Consider the following 13496-nt stretch of genomic DNA (forward strand, 5'->3'; position numbering starts at 1 on the left):
TGCGGCCCATTTTGCATGCTGACAGCTTCTGAAAGCCACAGGTGAGAGCTGAGTGCAGGGTGCAGAAGGTGGACTACATTTCCTCCACCAAAAGTACTACTGCTCCCGTAACACCCCAAGACATCCTATAATTATAATATTTAAGACAGATCAGGAATAAATTAATATCTCAAGAAATAACACAACTTCAGGTTGTTAATGAATCAATACTACATATTCAAGGTTGACGTTTCCACTAAGTACAGTTATCTCCTTGCCTTTAATATCCAGCTTTGTCAGTGCCAGATTAGGATAGTTCTGTGTCAGCAGAGGGGCACGTGATCAGGCAGCACATCATTATTATAAGCAGCAATGGGGGCGGGTGTTTCCGTCTGAGATTCCCATGCGCCACCTGCTTTCATAGAATCATAGAATCATAGAATCATAGAGTTGGAAGAGACCACAAGGGCCATCGAGTCCAACCCCCTGCCAAGCAGGAAACACCATCAGAGCACTCCTGACATATGGTTGTCAAGCCTCTGCTTAAAGACCTCCAAAGAAGGAGACTCCACCACACTCCTTGGCAGCAAATTCCACTGTCAAACAGCTCTTACTGTCAGGAAGTTCTTCCTAATGTTTAGGTGGAATCTTCTTTCTTGGAGTTTGGATCCATTGCTCCGTGTCCGCTTCTCTGGAGCAGCAGAAAACAACCTTTCTCCCTCCTCTATGTGACATCCTTTTATATATTTGAACATGGCTATCATATCACCCCTTAACCTCCTCTTCTCCAGGCTAAACATTCCCAGCTCCCTTAGCTGTTCCTCATAAGGCATCGTTTCCAGGCCTTTGACCATTTTGGTTGCCCTCCTCTGGACACGTTCCAGTTTGTCAGTGTCCTTCTTGAACTGTGGTGCCCAGAACTGGGCAAAGTACTCCAGGTGAGGTCTGACCAGAGCAGAATACAGTGGCACTATTACTTCCCTTGATCTAGATACTATACTCCTATTGATGCAGCCCAGAATTGCATTGGCTTTTTTAGCTTTCCTTCTGCTTCCCCTGCTCTCTCCATGCAATGTGAGGCATGTAGACGGAGGTCCATCTCCAAGAACAGGAGCTTCCCTGAGCACCCATTCAGCTGACCCCAAGCACCAAGCCTTGTCACTAGTTCTCTGACTGACCCAGACCACAGTCCCTGGAAGAAACTTAGACCTGGGTCTCCCAAAATGGTCCACTTGGACCTCTTGAAGCCATTGGGACTGTGAACGTGACTCATGAAGATCTAGAGGTGGATGAAGGATTATGATGCTGAGGATGGGAAATGTCCAAAGGAACGATGGACCTGAGAAAAAGAGGGCCTTTTCATGGACAGAGAGCAGCTGCCTTTCCTTGTGAGGAAACAATTGATGTGAAAGCCTGTTTTCCAAGATCATGCTGCTTTATTAATGATGATTAAGGATTAAGGTTGCTGATGCATTACTATCATGTGATGACATTGCATTTTTATTTCCTAAAAATTCAGAACCTGGGTAGGATGCGGGAAAATGTAGGATATGTTGAAATATGAGGTGGTGCTAATTGCATCTGATATGCTCTCTTTTCCTTTGTTCTCTTCCTTGAAACCCAAACAGGATTTCCTTTCCTCCCTGAAGGGAAGTTTTCTTTCTGCAGTTTCCCTGAAGGGAAGTTTTCTTTCCTTTTAGGAGCTGTGCGCGCTGCGCTCTCTTTGGCAAGGCAAAAAGGGCTCCTGTCCTTAGAAGAGGAGTCTGAGTGGCCAGGTGAAATGCCGTCTGCTTTCCCTATCTCTTATTCAAACCCTGGAACTGCTCAACAGCAGATTTATTATGAATCGCTTCCTTATTCTGTAATGAGGGAATTAAGGAAAGCCATTGCTGATTCTGGTCTGAAATCCTCTTATGTGACGGGAATGCTAGAAGGCATAGCAACTGGTTACATTATGCTACCTCAGGACTGGAAAGACCTGATGCGCATGCTTTTGTCCCCTGCTCAGTATGTGGTGTTTGAGAGTGAATTTAAACATAGCGCTTCAGCCCTGTCTGATCCGCAACATACTGCCAATGAACTTTATGACGCTGGTCAGTTTGCTGATATAACTGCCCAAGCAACACTGACACCTGTACATTTTGTTCGCACCGCGACCTGTGTACAACGCGCCTTTCGGAAAGTCCCTGTTTCTGGGCAACCGCTGAGCTCCTTTGTAAATATTAAGCAACAGCATTCGGAGCCATACCATCAGTTTATAGATAGATTGAAAGAATCAGTCACTAGGCAGATTGATAACACCACTGCTCAAAATGAATTGACGAAAAAATTGGCCTTTGAAAACGCAAACACTGACTGCAAGAAAGCTTTGCAGTCAATAAAAAAAGGGTGAGTCTTGGGCGCATTTGGTGGTGCTCCCTTCTCATCCTACTGCTTCTATTATGGATACTAATTTGCACGAGCTCTCTTCTTTCCCTCCACAGCTGTTAGCTGTAGTCCAGAGGATTGGTGAGAAGAAACTTCTTCTTAAGTATAAAATCAATGGTATTGTGCTGGAAGGCTTGATTGACACAGGCGCAGACGTTTCTGTAATTTCTAGTAGTTGCTGGGACCCCACGTGGCCCCTTGAGTCTGCCTCTGCAGTCTGGGGTGTGGGTGGCCCCCAAACCTCTTCCAAAAGCGTACAGTGGCTGCCTGTTTCTCTGCCTGATAGCTCTGAAACCATTGCTTACATCCAGCCCTGTGTGCTGAAAATCCACCTCAATCTGTGGGGAAGAGACTTGCTACAGCAATTACAAGCTACCATTCAATTTAATGAGTAAGCTTGCACTTCCCCTCAACTGGAAATCTTCTGGTCCTGTCCTGGCTATACGTTTAATTACATTCCAACAATACATCAACCATGGCACACCTTGTTGTTTAAGCCGTTTGTCCATCATTTTACCCAAGAAACATCATTTATCCCGCTCTCGATATCGCTGCAATATTTAATTGACTAATGATTGTGATGCTTTTGTCTCTCTTCTCAGTAGGTCTGAATATATCTCTTTAGTTGTTTCTCTCTTAGGAGTCCCTGGATTGGCTGTACAGAATCGTATGAACATTAATTCTTTAGCTTGTTATGAAGCAAAAACCCTGAATTTTACTTCACAACCTCTTCACCTTTTGAATAAAGAACAGTGAACTCCACTATGGACTTTTATGAAATCGTGCTGCTATCACTATTTGCTCATGCTTCATCATTATGGCTGTGAACAAGTGAATGACATGTGTTGTTTCAATATTACTGACAATTCTAGAGCCATTCAAAGCCAAATCTCTCATTTGCAAAATCTTACACATCACATTAAACAGGACATTGGTTTTCCTGGCCTCTGGGATTCTTTCACCCAGTGGCTTACCGCTTGGTTGCCAAACCTGAATTGGCTTCGTAATCTTTTTCAATATGCTATTGTCATAATTGTCAGGAAAAAGCAGCAAGGCAAAAGCCAGCTCCAGATGGCTGGAATGCAAAACAGGATGTTGTGGTTTGCAGATGTACTGTTGGGGAAAAGGTGGAGCCTATTCTCTGTACTGAGCACCGGATGTTAGCTCAGAGTGTCATATGACCTGTACTGGAAGTACAGGGGAGGAGTGTGTGACTCTTCTAATGGAGACTGAAGGGTGCAGTCACATTTCTATGTACTGTTGAGTGACAGGAATAAAACATGTAGAAAGGACTCCTGTCTGTCTCATTTCTCCTCCCTGGGAGAATGCAGGGAGGGAGAGAGAAGCAGAGAAGCAGAGGGTGTGTTCTATCTCACGACTAATGAGAAGAATCGCCGGGTTTGTTTACCTAGCCTGCCGGAGGTCGCAGACGGACGGTAAACACAGTATCTCGCTCAATTGCCTCGGGGGAGGCCAGGTACCTCTGACTGTGAGCCGAAGATACTAACATATGGTAGCAGAGGATGGTTGCGATTCATCGGACATCTGCATGAGAGGCTGGTGGATTGTCCTCCTCTGCTCCAAGGAGGAAGAGAAGCGTCTGAAAGAAGCCAGAGGCTCAACAGACAGCTGGTGGAAAGAAGAAGTGTTTTCAAAGCAACAAAGATCAAGGTATGCTGCATTTCGGGCGAAAAGTGTGAACGCAATTTGATTAATTCACTGGTTCACGGAGCTACGTTTCAAAGAAAACAAAAGCTCCGGAAGGAAAGGCCTGCAGCTCAGAGGCTGAAGCCTGCATTCCACAAATTCTTGTGGTTGATAAACTGTCCTATTGGAATGCATTGTTGCTAAGTAACGGAAAGTTGGAAAGTTACTGGCAAAGGGGCTGGACTGTGAGTGTGAGCCTGGGAAAGCGAAACAAAACCAGAGAGTGTTTTGGCTACAAGTTTACGTGCCCTTGGAAGGGACTTTCCATAGCAGCCAGAGTTTAGCTGCCAGGAGCAAAAGAGCGTAAACAACTTGCAGTTTGCCTGCGTGAGAAAGAACAAAGAATTGCAAAAGGGGATGAATGCGCAATTGCTGAGTTCACATTTGCCACATGAATATTGGGCCGAATCGCTAGCGTCCTATCTTCATGTGTGGTTGAGAAAAGTCTCAACAGAGTTGGGATGTTCTCCTTTTGAGAAGCTGTTCAATAGAAAACCTTCTGTTGCCTATTTTAAGGTTTTCGGGTCTCATGTGAGAACAGAAGCTCCAGGTGGAGTAAAGAATGCCAGAGGCATTTTTGTGGGATATGAAAAGGGTCTCTACAGAGTAATTTTGTCTGAATCTGGTCAGGTGATTCTCACAAAGTTTCTAGAGAGTGCTCCAGAGCAAGAGCGGGTTGTAGAACAAACATTTCCCACAGGTGGCAATTCAGATGATGTTGATGATTTTTCTGATGTCACAGATTACAGTGGTACTGACGATGACAGTGATAGCTCAGAGAGTTCAGTTGTAACGGTCATTGAGAGAAAATCTCACACAATGGATAGACCTTCACAGGTGAAGGAAGAACCACTGATAGCTACTGGTTCTCAACAGAGTCCAAAGGTTGAACCAGTGAGCACAGAGGATCAGAACCTCAAACGCAGGTCTGGGAGAGTCACAAAGGGTGTACCATCAAAGAGGTACTCAAAAGAGTTTGCTAACTTAGCTGTTGCATGTGTTGCTATTGTTAACAACTCAAAGCAGGTTAAAGCAGTGTCTAAGTCAGAGACAAAGACACAACAGAGAGTAGCAAGCCAAGGTAATGCAGAGGCACTCATTCCTTGGAAGCCAGACAACCAGAGAGGTACACTGGTGAAACCAGTGGTGGGGAGTTCCAAGGGTGGAACTGAAACAACAGGGGACTGTTATATGTATAACAACTGTTTGTTTTCTTCTCTGGATCATGTTTTGCCTATTGATGCTTTTGGGGGAGGTTGTCAGGAAAAAGCAGCAAGGCAAAAGCCAGCTCCAGATGGCTGGAATGCAAAACAGGATGTTGTGGTTTGCAGATGTACTGTTGGGGAAAAGGTGGAGCCTATTCTCTGTACTGAGCACCGGATGTTAGCTCAGAGTGTCATATGATCTGTACTGGAAGTACAGGGGAGGAGTGTGTGACTCTTCTAATGGAGACTGAAGGGTGCAGTCACATTTCTATGTACTGTTGAGTGACAGGAATAAAACATGTAGAAAGGACTCCTGTCTGTCTCATTTCTCCTCCCTGGGAGAATGCAGGGAGGGAGAGAGAAGCAGAGAAGCAGAGGGTGTGTTCTATCTCACGACTAATGAGAAGAATCGCCGGGTTTGTTTACCTAGCCTGCCGGAGGTCGCAGACGGACGGTAAACACAGTATCTCGCTCAATTGCCTCGGGGGAGGCCAGGTACCTCTGACTGTGAGCCGAAGATACTAACAATAATTTGTATTCTTATTTTACTATGCTGTTTCCTTCAATGCGTTCCTAGCCTCATGAGTCTTTTCTCTCGGCTTCTCTCCCCCCCTCAACCACCCAGTAAACTCCTTGCTGCTTACATTGCGAAATGGCAACACCAACAGTAAACCTTAGGGGAGATGTGGGCGGATTTATTTTGGGCATGCGCTGGCAAACCACGTATCCTGAAGTATTTTTGTCCTATCGACCCTGGCAGGCTTATTTCGGGCATTCGCTGGCACACCACTAATCCCGAAGTATTTTTGCCTTATCCACCAGGAACGCCTCGCAAACAAGAAAAGAAAGGGGGAGATGAAGGGAAGTTTTCTTTCTGCAGTTTCTCTTACTGCACATAATGTGGCATTGTGGGAAGTCTTACTATGAAATCTTTCTATGCTTACTATGAGAACTTTTGCTTCTTTCCTCTTGGATTCTGGGAAGTCTTGCTCATAATCTTTTCTCTGCTTCTGCACAAGAGTCTGAGAATGTTCTGAACAGTTCCCATTGAGTTCATGAAACAGTGTATCCTGACCTGTTCTTAATGCATTGCTGACCACATTTACGGAACGTGATTGTTGTATTCCTTCATGTTATGTTCTCTCAATATCAATCTTTAGTTATAATTTAATTAGGAGGATTCATGCCTGTCTAGTTCCAGCTCCGTTCCCAGTCTTTGAACTATCAGTGATTAATGTAATATGTTATTCCCGCCTTGTACCTATGTTAACCAATCAGCAACAAGATGCTTTGTGTTTGTATCAACCAATCAGCCACAAGCACACCTGTGGCAATGTTTGTAATATTCAATAAAAGAGAGTTCCCGGGGCTTGCCCCGGCAGACGCCTCTCCTTTGACACTCACCACTCGTCTGTCGTGATTTCAACCCAACACTCCCACTCTGAGGAAGGTCATGGAGAAGACAGTCAGACTTCCAGGGGAAAGACCACATTTGGTTTCATAAGATATAGACATTAAAATGTGTGAAATGTGGAATATGCTTCATTGAATGAGCACACATAGCTCACATAAACAAACCCAAAAAGGGGAGAAACCATTTAAAGGTGTGGAGTGTGGAAAGACTTTCACTGATAGAACACATCAGCCTTCTCACATGGGAAAGAACAGATTCAAATGCAAGGAGTGCGGGAAGAACTTCAGTCAGAGTGGACACCTCTATATACATCAACGGACTCACACAGGGGAGAAACCTTTTAAATGTATGGAATGCGGAAAGAGCATTAGTCGGAATACAAACCTTAAATTACACCAGCGTACTCACACGGGTGAAAAACCATATGAATGTATGGAATGTGAAAAGCGCTTCAGTCACAGTGGACAATTAAATATACATCTACAGACTTCAGAAAGAGCTTCAGTCAGAATGGTGACCTTAAATCACACCATCGGACTCACACAGGGGAGAAACCCTTTAAATGCATGGAATGTGGAAAGAGTTTCAGTCAGAATGGAAACCTTAGAAGACATCAATGGAATCACACATGGAAGAAACCATTTAAATGTATGGAGTGTGGAAAGAGATTTAGTGATAATGGAACCCTTAGAACACATCAATGGACTGACACAGGGGAGAAACCATATGAATGTATGGAGTGTGGAAAGACCTTCAGTTTCAATGCAACCCTTAGATGACATCAACAGACTCACACAGGGGAAAAACCATATGAATGTAAGGAGTGCGGAGAGAGCTTCGGTTTCAGTGAAACCCTTAGAAGACATCAATGGACTCACACAGGGGAAAAACCATTTAAATGCATTGAGTGCGGAAAGAGCTTTAGTGATAATGGAAAACATCAACGGACTCACACAGGGGAGAAACCATTTGAATGTATGGTGTGTGGAAAGAGCTTTAGTGCTAATGGACAACTTAAAACACATCAACGCACTCACACAGGGGAAAAACCATATAAATGCATGGGGTGCGGAAGGAAATTCAGTCAGAGTGGGCAGCTCAATATGCATCAACTGACTCACACAGGGGAGAAACCTTTAGTCAGAATACAAACCTTAAATTACACCAGCGTACTCACACGGGTGAAAAACCATTTAAATGGATGGAGTGTGGAAAGAGCTTCAGTCGGAATGGAAACCTTAAATTACACAAGCGGACTCATAGAGGGAAGAAACCATATGAATGTATGGAGTGCGGAAAGAGATTTAGTGATAATTCAACCCTTAGAAGACATCAACAGACTCACACGGGGAAGAAACCATGTAAATGTATGGAGTGCGGAAAGAACTTTCGTGATAATGGAGCCCTTGCAACACATCAACGGACTCACACAGGGGAGAAACCATATGAATGTATGGATTGCGGAAAGAGCTTCAGTCACAATGGAAGTTTTAGAAAACATCAGCAGACCCACATCAGAGAAACCATTTAAATGTTTGGCCTCTGGAAGGAGCTTCAGTCAGAGTGGAACCCTTGATTTACATTAACAAACTCACACAAGAGACAAACCGTATAAGTGTCAGGAAGTTAGACAGAGGTAGAGGTCCAGTTCTAGTGGAAGTTCTAAATCAACAGACTCATGCACAGGATGAACTTTAAGAGCTGAACCCCTACAAACCATCAACAGACATGAGGAGAAGCAGTTTAAATGGAAAGATTACAGAAAGTTATTTAATTATAATGGAATGTTTAAGAAACATCTAGGGACTCTCACATGGGAGAAACCATTTAGATGTATGGAACGCGGGACATGTTCCTCTTAGAGTCCACTCTTCTTCCCAGCAATGAACTCCAAAGAAATCCGTATTCCTGCTTCTGGGCCAGCTGAGTCTGTTTCTCTTGTCATTATCTCTTAGCTAGGCAACTCCTGTCTAATCTGCTCTGTATCGGTGTCACTCCCTGCTTCTGAGACCACTGGAAAAGAGGGGGGAGAATTCCCCCCCTCCAGCCCCCAGTGAAGCACGTGAACGTAAGCAGGTACTCGCTTGGTGTTAAATAAGGATCAGGCAGACCCAGCAATGGAGAATAAGAAGGTGAAGTTTATTGCCAGGCAATAAGGACCCAGTTTGGAATCTCTTCCAAAAGGAATTGGGACCCCGATTGACAGAAATCCAGAGGTCTTTATACCTGAGCAGATCACAGCAAATCATAGATCATGAGACAACCATGAGGGACTCACGATATTGTCAGCGAGAATTAGCCAATTAGCAAGCTCCTTGCCACGCTACCAGCTCCTGGTCAAGCACTGGTCAAGCACGGAGTTCTAGTTCTGCTTTCCGATGCTTGCAGTGACGCTCTGTCTAACCTCTCCCCTAGTTATGACAGGACAGGGAGTTTGGAGATTTTGTGGTTTTGCTCTTCCTGTTCTGTGGATTAATTTAGCCTGTATCTGAGGGGATTTTGTACCAGTATCTCTGATTCATGACTTCCCCTTGTCCAGGGTACACGGATGTTTGTAGGGGAAAGGTCGGCTCCTAACTTTGCTGTTTCAAGCAGTTTGCAGTTAGCTAAGGCACAGCTTCCCTTTGATTCAAAATGGATTATAAAATACTGTAAGCCTTGATTATGTGTAAGCATATATGAATATATTGATTACTGATAACTGATTATATGGATAGCATAGGGGTAGCCCTTCTTCCTTGCCTCACCAGGAAAGCTGATCTGCCTGAGAATGCATTCCCCCGTACTCAGCTTCCGACCATTCCCTGACGCATCGCGAGAACCCTTGAAAAAGAAGTGATTTGGCTCACCATTGGAAGCTCAGACCCATAAAAGGTTGAATATGAAAGATACGTGGTTGCAGTATAATGCTATTCTGATGGAAGTAGGGGACCAATTTAGATTGAAATCTTATGATCAGTTGAAAGATAAATTAGATGATTGGTTCCAGTACATCCAGATAAATGAAGTGTTTAAAATGGACAAGAAAATTGGTTTTCAAACAGAGAAATCCAAACTGGAAATGGAATTATTAGATACAAAACCAAAAAACCTATCTAAGATGTATAATTTATTGCTGGAATGGCATACAAAAGATGAACAAGTGAAATCTGTAATGATTGAATGGGCCAGGGATGTGGGGCACAATATCATGATGATAGATTGGGAGAAATTGTGGGGAAAAGGAATCAAATTTACAGCTTGTAACGCATTAAGTGAAAAATTGATGAAAATGATGTATAGATGGTATTTAACGCCAGTGAAGTTAGGAAAAATGTATCATACTCATGATAATTAATGCTGGACATGTAAAGAGATAGAAGGAACCTTTTACCACATGTGGTGGACGTGCCCCAAGGTAAAAGACTTCCGAGAAAGGATTTATAATGAACTGAAAAAAGTATTGAAAAACACATTTGTTAAAAAACCAGAAGCCTTTTTACTTGGTATAGTGGGGAGTGAAATTCCCAAAAAGGATGTTACTTTTTTTTCTGTATGCCACAACTGCTGCGAGAATATTGCTAGCGAAGAATTGGAAGAAACATGATTTACCAACTATCGAAGAAGGGCAGATGAAGATGATGGACTATATGAAACTTGCCGAATGACCGGGAGACTCTGAGACCAGAGAGAAGAAATGGTGGAAGAAGATTGAAAGAAGTTTAAAGAATATTTGAAAAAATATGTTAATATTTAAATCTTCAAATAACTTTGGAAGTGGATATAGGCTGTAGGGTTTAAAGTAGAAGATAGTGTATTTTAAAAAAGTATTATTTGTAAGTGATAAAATGTGAAGTTATTTTAAGTGTGATATAAAAAAAATATGGTTAGAAACGATGATATATGTAAACTGCTAAAGATGAAGTAAAATGAAAATCAGATAGGTGGGACTTGGAGAAGCCCACTTAACAATGTTTAGGAAAATAAGGATATGACAAGAATTTGTTTGAATTGTTTGTTTTTCTGTTTGTGTTCTTTATTTGTGTTATAAAATGAATATTTTTTTTTTTTTGAAAAAGCAAAAGAAAAAAACAATTCATACAGCAATACACCACAGATCCCAGTGTGTGTTTCTGTGATGCCCATTTGCCTGGAAGCAGCCGGCAGAAAGCTGTTCTTCATGAAGCCCATGAATATGCTGAGTTGCTGACTTCCCTCCAAGACGACAGGAAGTGAAACACACACATCCATTGCTCTGTGTCCTTCCAGCCTCTTTCCTCCCTTGCTCCCTTCTGCCGGTTTGTGTGCCTGACTTAGATATCCTGTGTGCTGTATTTTTTTACTGCTGAAACTGGATTTGCTCTCAGGAGCTAAGTTTTGTGCCTCACTGGGGACCCAGTGAGAACTGTATGCTTTGAAAGCTCAGTAAACTGTTACTGAAGAAGTCCTGCTGCCTCTGTGTGTGTTTTTGACCTCAGCGTGGGAATTGCTCTACCCGTGGCCCCTACCACGCCGATACTTGGCTGGAGCCCTGGAGTTGCTGTACTCAAGCATTCAAGATGGGTGTTTGTGTGTCAGACTGGTTTTTGCACCAAATTCTGCCACCCCCTCACCCCCAGCAATGCATGATCTCCAAACACTACTTATTCAACAGAACTTCATCCCTGCCCCCTGCACATTCTGAAGAAAACTTAAAATTTAATGGGAGATTCCTCCTTCCCCACCCACAATAGTGGGAAGGATGGGTTGCAGGTACCAGGGAAGTCTCCTGCGGGGCCCATCTTCCCTCATGAACCCCCTGGAGGAACCCCAGAGCTGCTGCTTATTCTGTGGTTTGGGGAAGATAGTATTTTTCCATTGCCCCCGAAGTTATTATTCTTCCTACTAGAGGACTAGTGTGCATATTATTAACGTACTGAATTTACTGTTGTTGTTGCTGCTGCTGCTGTCATGGACTGGCTGGGTGAAAGGGGGGGAGGCACCAACTTGGGAACCCCCAAGGGAAGAAGGCTCGGCACCCGGGTCTTGTATGCCCCCGAAGTCTATCAAAACTCCTAGGACTGGCCAATAAAAGGCTAATTTGGTGTTGGGGTGGTGGGGCCCAGGTGCAAGGCTGCTCAGCCACCCAGCTTATTGGGGCAGAGCCCGTGGGTCCCTGCTGAATAAAGGAAGGAGTCCAGCCACCAACCAGAGCAAATAGCTATAGATCAAAGTTTATTGCTGGTAGCTTCGAGAACACTGTCCAACCATCTCGTCCTCTGTCGCCCCCTTCTCCTTGTGCCCTCCATCTTTCCCAACATCAGGGTCTTTTCCAGGGAGTCTTCTCTTCTCATGAGGTGGCCAAAGTCTTGGAGCCTCAGCTTCATGATCTGTTCTTCCAGTGAGCACTCATGGCTGATTTCCTTAAGAATGGAGAGGTTTGATCTTCTTGCAGTCCATGGGATCTTCTTGCAGTCCATGGGACACTCAAGATTCTCCTCCAGCACCATGATTCAAAAGCATCAATTCTTCGGCAATCAGCCTTCTTTATGGTCCAGCTCTCACTTCCATACATCACTACTGGGAAAACCATAGTTTTAACTATACAGACCTTTGTTGGCAAGGAGTAAGGTAAAGGTAAAGGGACCCCTGACCATTAGGTCCAGTCGTGGCCAACTCTGGGGTTGCGGTGCTCATCTCGCTTTACTGGCCGAGGGAGCCAGCGTACAGCTTCCGGGTCATGTGGCCAGCATGACTAAGCCGCTTCTGGCGAACCAGAGCAGCGCACGGAAACACCGTTTAGCGGTACCTATTTATCTACTTCCACTTTGACGTGCTTTCGAACTGCTAGGTTGGCAGGAGCAGGGACCGAGCAACGGGAGCTCACCCCATCGCAGGGATTTGAAGCGCCAACCTTCTGATCAGCAAGTCCTTTGGGGTTTAACCCACAGCACCTTTCTGTAAATACGTGACCTCCCGCTTGAGGGATTATGGCGGGGACCGAGTGGTTTCAAAGCCCTTAGCCAAGGACGCAAATTGTCGGTGGAATGAAGAGAATCGTTGAAAAACCAGTGATTTTCTATGAATTTCTAAGCGTTTTTGGCTATTCACAATACAAACAGTGGGTTCGGAAATTGGCCTCGCTACATTGGATCCAGTTTTATGAGTGGATTACAAGGTAATGAGGTTTCGATGAATTTAGCCCATTGTTCTCTCAGCAGGAGCTGTCGTCACCTTGTCAGCGCTCACTGAATCGTGGAAGATAGCTGCGCTGAGCAGCTCCTGCAGAGCCATAGCATTGCTGGGATTGGCTGAAGGGCCACATTTGACGCGATTTGATTGGTCAGGACGCATCCTCATGCATATAAATTGTTCATTCATAAAATACATTGTTCATTCATTCTGCCTGCCTGTATATAGCACCGGGATACGCTGTCAGAAATGGCGCTTTACTCTTGGGGTGTTGGGGTTTTGTGTGGTGCTTGGTGCAACGTTGTGACAGGACGAGGGGAGCCCTTGTATAGCGGGGTTCCCTTGAGGTCATCGCCTCGGGTCCTACATCATTTACTCAGGAGTAAACCTCTGTTTATATGCTCCCCTCCATTCCGTAACAGTGGGAACCGTTGGGGGCCACATTGGTTATTTCGTTTTCACCTCTCCTCTGGAAAAGTGCTCTTTCTTTTGGGGTTTGATGACTTTTTCCTCCTCTAGTGCCCACTGCACCATCAGCGAGGTACAATACTGTCCTTTCAATTTCTGTAGCCGTGTAGGGCTCTCTCTCAGGACCGCTACCCAGGAGTCTGCGT

The sequence above is a fragment of the Podarcis pityusensis genome (assembly GCF_964106645.2).
Source record: "Podarcis pityusensis genome assembly, chromosome: 10".
NCBI lineage: Eukaryota > Metazoa > Chordata > Lepidosauria > Squamata > Lacertidae > Podarcis > Podarcis pityusensis.